A 9,936-nucleotide genomic window follows, 5' to 3' on the forward strand; every position below is an offset into this window, starting at 1 on the left:
CTGCCTAGAAAAGACTAAAAATACTGAAAGCCGTGGAAACTCGTTAGAAGTTCCATATCTGAAGCCACGGTGACTGAGGAAACCCACCACTCTCGGTACAACGAAGTATGACACATCGTTTAATTGAATTACCTGTTTCTACCTTTGAGGATCGCCGAGGACTTTGTAATTCTGTCAGAGACAGCAAAGGACTTTGGAAGGGCAGCTGAACGGAATGGACAGTGCCTTGAAAGGAGGGTATAAGATGAACATCAACGAAAATCAAAACGAGGATAATGGAATGTAGCCGAATTAAGTCGGGTGATGCTGAGGGAATTATTTTTTTGAAATGAGACACTTAAAGTAGTGAAGGAGGTTTGCTATTTGGGGAGCAAAATAACTGATGATGGTCGAAGTAGAGAGGATATAAAACGTAGAATGGCAATGGCAAGGAAAGCGTGTCTGAAGAAGAAAAATTTGTTAACATCGAGTATAGATTTAAATGTCAGTAAGTCGTTTCTGAAAGTATTTGTATGGAGTGTAGCCGTGTATGGAAGTGAAACGTGGACGATAAATAGTTTAGACAAGAAGAGAATAGAAGCTTTCGAAATGTGGTGCTACAGAAGAATGCTGAAGATTAGATGGGTAGATCACATAACTAATGAGGAGGTATTGAATAGAATTGGGGAGAAGAGGAGCTTGTGGCACAACTTGACTAGAAGAAGGGATCGGTTGGTAGGACATGTTCTGAGACATCGAGGGATCATCAATTTAGTATTGGAGGGCAGCGTGGAGGGTAAAAATCGTAGAGGGAGACCAAGAGATGAATACACTAAGCAGATTCAGAAGGATGTAGGCTGCAGTAGGCTAGATACTGGGAGATGAAGAAGCTTGCACAGGATAGAGAAGCATCGAGAGCTGCATCAAACCAGTCTCAGGACTGAAGACCACAACAACAACAACAACAACCACCTTTGTTACAGAGCACCTTCAGATCCTGCATCTATATCATTTTATCAGAAGTATTCCGACAGACCTAATGTGGAACTGACCACTAGATGTCACGAGAGACGGACCCACCAGTATGAAAAGAGGCAGGAGGTATAGTGTTGTCAACAGAGAAGCTGAATGGGTCGGTCAGACGAGCTCAGTGATTTCGAATGTGAACCGGTCACCTGAGTAACAAATCCGTCAGCTACATACGATCCAACGAACGTGAGTACACGAATAGCTAAGTAACAGCACAGTACATACCAAATAACTGGTTTCCACAACACTACCACAACCCCAAGTATATACTGCTGACATACGAAGTCCACCTTTTAGTATTTGTTTACTAACAGCCGCTCACATGGTTGCAGGTCACATGATGTTCACTAAGTAAAAAATGGCAACAGAAAAAAGCGCACAGAAAATATGCGACAATAATTGCTTAAAACATGCTGTAACATACAATAAATAAGGTAGTATGAAAGTATCCACAGTAAACTATAGCCCAAAAAACGAATAGTAAAGAAAAAATGTAATAATGTGCTACTGTGATTGTGAAACCATGCTATTTTCTGCACATTTTACATTAAAAAACCCCACTGATGATGGTGATATTTATCGCCGAAACTAGTTTGGGACAATAAAGAAATAACGAATAACAAGGTGTTTTGCATCAAGGCGGACTCAATTTCTGATATTACTGTTTTTCAATGCAAACACGGACCAAATGGAAGAGTTCCAAGATAAAATCATTCCGTCAGGGACATTTCAATCCTATAGCTGCTGAAGTCGACTGTTGGTGATTTCACTGCGACGTGGAAAGACGAAGGAACAAAAGCAGCTCCAAATAGCGCAATGACTGTCGGTAGCGTGTTAATAAATCGAGGTACAAATGGTACTGCATAGGCCGCACATTTCTGTAGTGAGTTTTCAGCGACTCCTGCGACAGTGTAACGAGCAACACCACTGGCCAATGGGTGACTGGAACCGAGTGATTTGGAGTGACAAATCACGTAATACTCTGTGGCAATCCGATCGAAGAGCTCGGCTTTGGCGAAAGCCCGGTGAACGGTACCTCTGATCGTGTATACTGAGGAAGTGGTAACGCGGTAGGGGGCGTTTTTAGCGGTTACGCAGTCCCCTAATGGGCCTAAGAAAACGCTAAATGCGGGAGAGTATGAACACAAATGGTTCAAATGGCTCTGAGCACTATGGGACTCAACTGCTGAGGTCATTAGTCCCCTAGAACTTAGAACTAGTTAAACCTAACTAACCTAAGGACATCACATACACCCATGCCCGAGGCAGGATTCGAACCTGCGACCGTAGCGGTCTCGCGGTTCCAGACTGCAGCGCCAGAACCGCGCGGCCACTTCGGCCGGCCAGTATGAACACATTTTACAGCATCGTGTACTGCGAACGGCAGAAGAATAGTTCGGAGACAGTGACTGAAACAGAATAACAGTGCACTGTTCTATACAGCAGCATCTGTGAAGCGATGCGGAGATGGTATATGGACAATAACGCCCTTAGATCAACCGGTCTGCGCAGAGTAGCGACGTGAACCAACTGGACACCACTTGGGATGAGTTAGAATGTCGAACCCGCTCAAGACTCCAACGCCCAACATCACTACCTTCTCCTCCACAGACATTCAGACACCTCATTGAAAGTGTCTCCTGCAAAGATCAAGTCATCATAAAGGCTAAGGTTGCACACACAACATTTTAATGTCCATTAATTAATGTCTGGATAACTGCGATCACATCTTGAAGATGGTTGGAGGTAATGAACACAGTTAATAAACAATATGTATGCTAATATCAGTTTCATTAATATTCTGTTCAATACAAACCAGCCTCAATCTACTTGACAATTGATAAATGTATATTATGAATGGCGGTCAACGAGATTTCTTACGATACCTCGTCTTCAAAGTTCCACTTTGTCGATAGATGCTAAGGGAGGGAACGGTTGGCCCAATACTGGAGTATTGCTCCTCGATCTGCGAGTCTTACCAGGTAGAAGAGACAACGGAAAGAGTACGCCGAAAGATGAATTTAACGAAGTTAAGAAAGGAAATCGATGAGTTAAAGGTATATACTTTCGGAATCAAGTCAGTTGTGGTCTTAGGAAGAACATGACTGCTGGTCGGTGAAGGGACCAGTCAATTTGCAACAGAGAGAAGTGTGAGTGCTGAAGACTGTAGAGGAAGGCCACTACTCGACTACAGGAAACACGTTCTACACCTGCATCTACATGGAACTCTGCTAATCACACTTACGTATCTGGCAGAGGGTTTATCGAACCATCTTCAAAAAAATTCTCTGTCATTCCAATCTCGAACAGCGTGCGGAAGATACGAACACGTACACCTTCCTGTGCGAGCTCTGATTTCCCTTATTTATAGGACGATCGTTTCTCCCTAGGTAGGTCGGTTTCAACAAAATATTTTCACATTCGGAGGAGAAAATTGGTGATTGAAATTTCGTGAGGAAGTTACGCCGCATCTGAAAAAGCCTTTGTATTAAAGATGTCCACCTCAAATTCTGTAATATGCCAGTGACACACTCTCCCCTATTTCCCGACAATAGGAAACGTGCGGCTCTTCTTTGAACTTTCTCGATGTACTCCATTCGTCCTATCTGGTAAGGATCCCACAACGAGCAGCAGAACTCCAAAAGTGGGAGGGCAGTCTCATCTTCTAAATATTCTGCCAATAAAAAACAGTCTTTGGTTCGCCTTCCACACAATATTTACTATGTATTACTTCCAATTTAAGTTGTTCGTAATGGATATAAGATGCAGCAGTTACACAGAGGTGAAGGGTCTTTCAGAGGATAGGGTACAATGAAAGCTGCATTCAAGTCTTAAGTTACTACTGACATGCCCCAATACTGCATCGACAGCACTAAGTATCTACCACTGGACGGGTTTCCTGGTACAATGGTGATTTTCTTTACAGGCAGTTGCGAACGGGTATCAGTAAAATTCACAGAGTAACATAAGGTAATTGAATATCATCACTTTCATATAATTTAAATGATCTAAGCAGCACATAGTAACATTTCGGAAAAACGATGGGAGCTGCGAGTTACTGAAATGGTCCGCCCGACTGCAGTGCAGGTTCGGAGCGAGTTACAGCACCTTGCCAGTCGCCCAGTTCTATAGCCAGTATGGAGTGCGTGACATTTACTGTGTGACCAGTCCCAGTATTTCTGTCCACGCCCCTTAAAAGTTATATCAAAATCTAAAATGAGATTTTCACTCTGCAGCGGAGTGTACGCTGATATGAGACTTCCTGGCAGATTAAAACTGTGTGCCCGACCGAGACTCGAACTCGGGACCTTTGCCTTTCGCGGGCAAGTGCTCTACCAACTGAGCTACCGAAGCACGACTCACGCCCGGTACTCACAGCCTTACTTCTGCCAGTACCTCGTCTCCTACCTTCCAAACTTTACAGAAGCTCTCCTGCGAACCTTGCAGAACTAGCACTCCTGAAAGAAAGGATATTGCGGAGACATGGCTTAGCCACAGCCTGGGGGATGTTTCCAGAATGAGATTTTCACTCTGCAGCGGAGTGTGCGCTGATATGAAACTTCCTGGCAGATTAAAACTGTGTGCCCGACCGAGACTCGAACTCAGGACCTTTGGCTTTCGTGGGCAAGTGCTTTACCATCAAAATCTGTTCTCGTCAGCTTAATATCTGATAAGGCTTGCATCGCAGGGGAGGGTTTAAGGGGAGGTTTACTATCTTTTGTTTCAAAAAATCGATTTTTTTAAATTGCATTTTTGGACCCATAAAAGTGTTTAGATTCCACCCCTGAAACGGTTTTTCCGAATACGGAACGGAAATGTTTGTTATTCGCATCTGCGTGAAATCACCCTTTTTCTAGCATAAGTTTTTTTTTTCTTTCGGAGGACGAGTTATTGTACCGGTGCTTGGGAGGAAACATACAAAATTCAAATGAAAGTTTGAACGCGCGTGTTTTGCAGTTAGCCCCCAAGCATTTGCATTCTCGTGCGAAGACTGTGGAGACTGCGACTTTCCTGGCAGTGAGCAGCTTCAACGAAGGGTATTCAGCAATTCTGAAGACCATGACAACGATGGACGTCACCCCGGGACTCTGTTCGACGCAGTTCGCCAAGCATTCGGACGACCACCGGATTCAAGCAGCCGATAACCGCTTGTCACCGGCCGTACGAGCGGCTCTGGAGCAGCGCAGGATGGCCCACATCCAGCAGAACGCGCTCTTTGAGGAAGAGAAAGGACTAGTTTATGGACCCGGAATAGCAGATTGAACCTAAGTTGGATAATATAGCATCATATGTAGTCAAAATTCAAACGCGTTTTTCTCGAAATGACTTTTTTTATCGCGCGGTATGGTAACTTGAAATCTACTGAACCAATTGGCATGATTCTTTGTTTCCGACGAAGCTAAGTAAATTGTCTAGGAGTTGCACCACTTTTATTTCGATCTATCAACTATAAATATTTTTACTTGGCCGACGAAGTCGAAAAATCGATGAAAAAAAACTTTAAAATGGCCGCCATTTTGTTTCTTAAGGTCAAAATAACTTAAGCGAGGTACAACTCCTAACGAATCTTACATACTTCGCTAACGTCAACTCACTTTAGATTTCAGACGAGCCGGCTGACCTGTGACACACCGGGCGTGTGGAGGTCTAGATCGAAATTTTGTTTCGTTCCGACGGCACTTCCGCCTTCGCTCTTCGACATTTTCGGTCGAAAAAAATTTCCAGTTTGTAGAGGAAATATCAATAAACATTTTGACAAAATTTGACATTGATATCTATAACACATCCCGAGAAAAAATTATCAAAGAACATGCTTTTTTCGGGCCAAAGATAGTAAACCTCCCGTTAAGGAATACAGCGGTAGCTCACCCCGGCTTCCCAGTAGCGGGAGCTCACTCTGGCCCCGAACTGCAGTCAGGCAGCCTTAGACCTATCACCACAAAATGGCAATCCTACGATTTCGACAGTTGCACGAGACTTTAATCCAACATATCTCAGCCAATTTCTACGAAATAATTAGACATCATATACACAAACCTTCCTCGTCAATTAGTTCATTAGTGAAAACTACATCAAAGCCCTTATAGTGACTGCCGGCCGGTGTGGCCGAGTGGTTATAGGCGCTACAGTCTGGAACCGCGCGACTGCTAAGGTTGCAGGTTCTAATCCTGCCTCGGCATGGATGTGTGTAATCTCCTTAGGTTAGTTAGGTTTAAGTAGTTGTAAGTTCTAGGGGACTGATGACCTCAGATGTTAAGTCCGATAGTACTCAGAGCCATTTCAACCCTATAGTAACTCCTGAGATTAACCCGAACATACAGACAGAAACTGCGATGAGGGACTTTAATTTGTGTATTTATAGAAGCAGAAGAAGAAGATAGGTTTTCTACAAACCCCCGGAGGTCACTGTGCAAGAGAATTAATTGAATTTCCAACTTGACAGGTGGGGTGCAGAATGAAGCGGTCATACCGCGGAAGACAAAAGGAGTGCCTAGCGCAGGCTAGAGCGCGGGGCAAGCAGAGAAGGGAAGAGAAGAGAGTAGAGCAGAGCGGAGGAGAGGAGACTGTTAAGCACTTGCGGTGGCGAGGCTTTCCGCTGCCGGCAGCGCTAGAGGGAGCGCACCGGAGCGTTAGCAGCGACAGCGGCGACGTGAAAGGCGGGCGTGCATGGCTGTGCCCGGGCCGGGGCCGGGAGGCGAGGCAAGGCGAGGCTCGCGAGATTCCATTTCCCAAACTCGCGGCTGGCGCGCGTGCACTCAGGCCGACGGCGCGCCCTGTGTTAAACTTAAAAATGCAAGGAACAGAAAAAAGGAGGCGGCGGGCGGCGGGGGCGGAGAGGAGGCAGCGAGAGGCGAGGCGAGGCCGCGCCGGGCTGAGGAGGGTGGCTTTTAGAGGGTGAGCGACTCGGGCGCGGCGAGGGCGTATTGAGATGCAGGGGCGACACTCGAGGTACGAGGGGGAAAAAACTCGTAGAGAGAAAACAGACAGCGCAGCTCCGGCGCTGCAGAGCCGAGCCGAGCTCTCGCGGAGGCGCCGGCCGCAGCAGAATTACCAAAATTTACGAGCGCGCAAAGCGAGGCGACAGGTAAAAAAGAATGAACGAAGACCATTTCGACTTTTTTCTCTTAACTTGTCACTTTATTAATTCGTAATTTCTCCCCTGACTGCGCTGACCCGACTGTTTCGGAGCTTGCATTTCATTTCACTGCGGCGCTTGTTAACGATGTTTTCAACTGGAGCCTTACTAGGGATAGTCAAAGTTTTAATTACAACCTCGGCACGTAATGAATTTGGGAATGCAGGCCTTCTCAGCAAATTTCATTGACGAAACCTTCGCGGGTTACCAACCGAGCCGCGGCGTCGTGTTGTCGCCACGTTTCGACGGCATTCCTACGCGTTATTTTCAGGCGCCTGAAGATGACCAGCAGAAAACTCGTTGAAACGTTACGACGCCACGACTCTGCTAATAACCCGAGGAGATTACATCAACGTAATTAATTTGCTTGCTTGCAGGTACAAGTCTGCAGTCCTGGTAGACAATGAAATCCCCACGCCACAGCATCGCAGCACGCTCCTAAAGGACCACAATATTATTGCACCTGGCAGTGACGGCGCTCCGGTCGACTTATCGTGAGTTTTAATCGTGATATTTCGCGGGCACACGCTGAAACACTTGTTAGCATGTGCACAACACAGTGCGTTGCATTTTCTTTAGTCATCACTGTACTTCACCAATGTACTTGCTTACTGTAAAATCGCCGCCAGACTACGGTCACTGGTTTGAATCCTGCCTCAGGCATGAATGTTTGTGATGTCCTTAGGTTAGTTAGGTTTAAGTAGTTCTAAGTTCTAGGGGACTGATGACCTCAGATGGTAAGTCCCATAGTGCTCAGAGTCATTTTAACCATCGCTGCCAGTTTCCGATAACGGCCACGTGTGGAAAAACAGGACTACTGGTATATACTTGTAAACAAACTGAACAATAGGTACGTGTCTTTACTTTTTTGACCTGACACTTAAAATTTTATGACTGTCCATCGCACCCAAGGCAAGTAGAATTTTAACAATACCACAACAGACTGTATTAATAATGTTCTCGCATTCGGGAGGACGACAGTTCAATCCCGCTTCCGGTCATCCTGATTTAGGTTTTCCGTGATTTCCCTAAATCACTCCAGGCAAATACCGGGATTGTTCCTTTGAAAGGGCACGGCCGACTTCCTTCTCCGTGCTTTCCTAATCAGATGAGACCGATGACCTCGCTCTTTGGTCTCTTCCCCCAAACAATCAAATCCAATCAAATAATGTTCTCACCACGCTTAGAAACAAAACTCATGTAAGCTTTTGAGTAAACATTTAGCCCTATTAAAGCGGCTTACAATGCTTTCTTCTCCTCATTCTCTTCTTCTTCTTCTTCTGTTGCAGTGTGCAGCACTTTTTCCCTATCCTGCAATCTTCTTTTCGATTCGATATAGGCCGGCCACCCTAAATCTTTCACCAGTTAGTAGGTATAACCAGCTGCTGAAGCTCCTAAAACATCTTGTAATAGGCACACATCCTGACACTGAAGACCTTGTAAGTTGCGTAGCGTCTTTATTATGTTTGGTAATTATGGTGTCCCCGAAATTCTACGAAAAACAGCAGGGTCAACATTTTTAGGCGCCCGTAGTATCAAAAGCATCAGGTGATAATGCCATAGCTGAAGTCTGTCAGTTCGTGTTTCTTCATCCGCTGTAACTTGCATACAAAAATTAACGATGAATAGAACCGGATAAACGATCAAATTACTTCCTTACAGGGCTTGCATTTGTTTTAAGCGGTATGCTCTTACCTACAGTCGACCTGTAGACAGCTCACCTAGATATTTACAAGGGACCTATACCACGTTTGGCTATCGAGGTCGCAATCTGTCAGTTTAAATACTTATCATACAAAAACGTGGAACTACGAACTGTAATTACAGAAAATTCTAGGCAAGGAGGCGAGATGCATTTTAGCTAATCCATATTTTACTGTAGCGTCATTTCGTTCATCGAAAATGAAGATATATCGTCTGGACAGTTTCACTAATATCGAACTGTACAAAACCTTTGTGTTCAGTATCTTAACGAAGTTTACCTATGCTTCAGAAACATACATATTTCTATCCCGAACTTCGAGCAAAATGAAGAACTAACTATTTATATCATTTGCCAATTCTAACACATATCGCCACATCGGAATACAGATCCCATTACAGCCTACTATTCAGCAGTTAATTCCTTTTTCCATTTCGCAAACAACAACAACGACAACAACCACAAAAAATAAGCAGAGCATCAACGAGCAGAAAAACAACAATGACGCCATAATCGTCATCACCACCACCACCATTACCAACACCAAAAGCATCACCCCCACACAAACACCCTTCTCTTATAGGCTGCGTTAATTCTCGTTACATAGTCTTCTCATCTATTTGAGTTGTTCTTGAAACTCCTCTGTCCTTGTATTTTATGACCTTTCTTGGCTCCATAGTTCTAGCAAAGAGCTGCCATCGTGTACTAGAGACCTTTTTTTACACTTTTATTCCATATTTCGTGAAGCTGGGCAAAATGTACAAAAATATCTCTATGGAAGTACTTTACACAAACGCTCTGTTTGCCAGTTCACAGTACCCGTGAATAACTTTTTCCCTTTACTGTAAAATGTAACCGAAAGGATCTATGTACATCTAGGTTACCGTAAGATTGTTCATAACGCGTTACATACATACCTGAAAGTTGGAAAAAGGAAACACAAACGAGAAGCATTTGCATCATTCCACGCCTTGTTACTGTCGGAAGTTCTAGTACCACAAATCGACACAGAACTGTCGTGCATTGGCACATTAATGTTCTCATCATTCACATTAAATACAGAAACTCATCTACTGATTATAAAAGGAAA

Source organism: Schistocerca serialis, chromosome 4 (genome assembly GCF_023864345.2).
Source record: "Schistocerca serialis cubense isolate TAMUIC-IGC-003099 chromosome 4, iqSchSeri2.2, whole genome shotgun sequence".
Lineage (NCBI taxonomy): Eukaryota > Metazoa > Arthropoda > Insecta > Orthoptera > Acrididae > Schistocerca > Schistocerca serialis.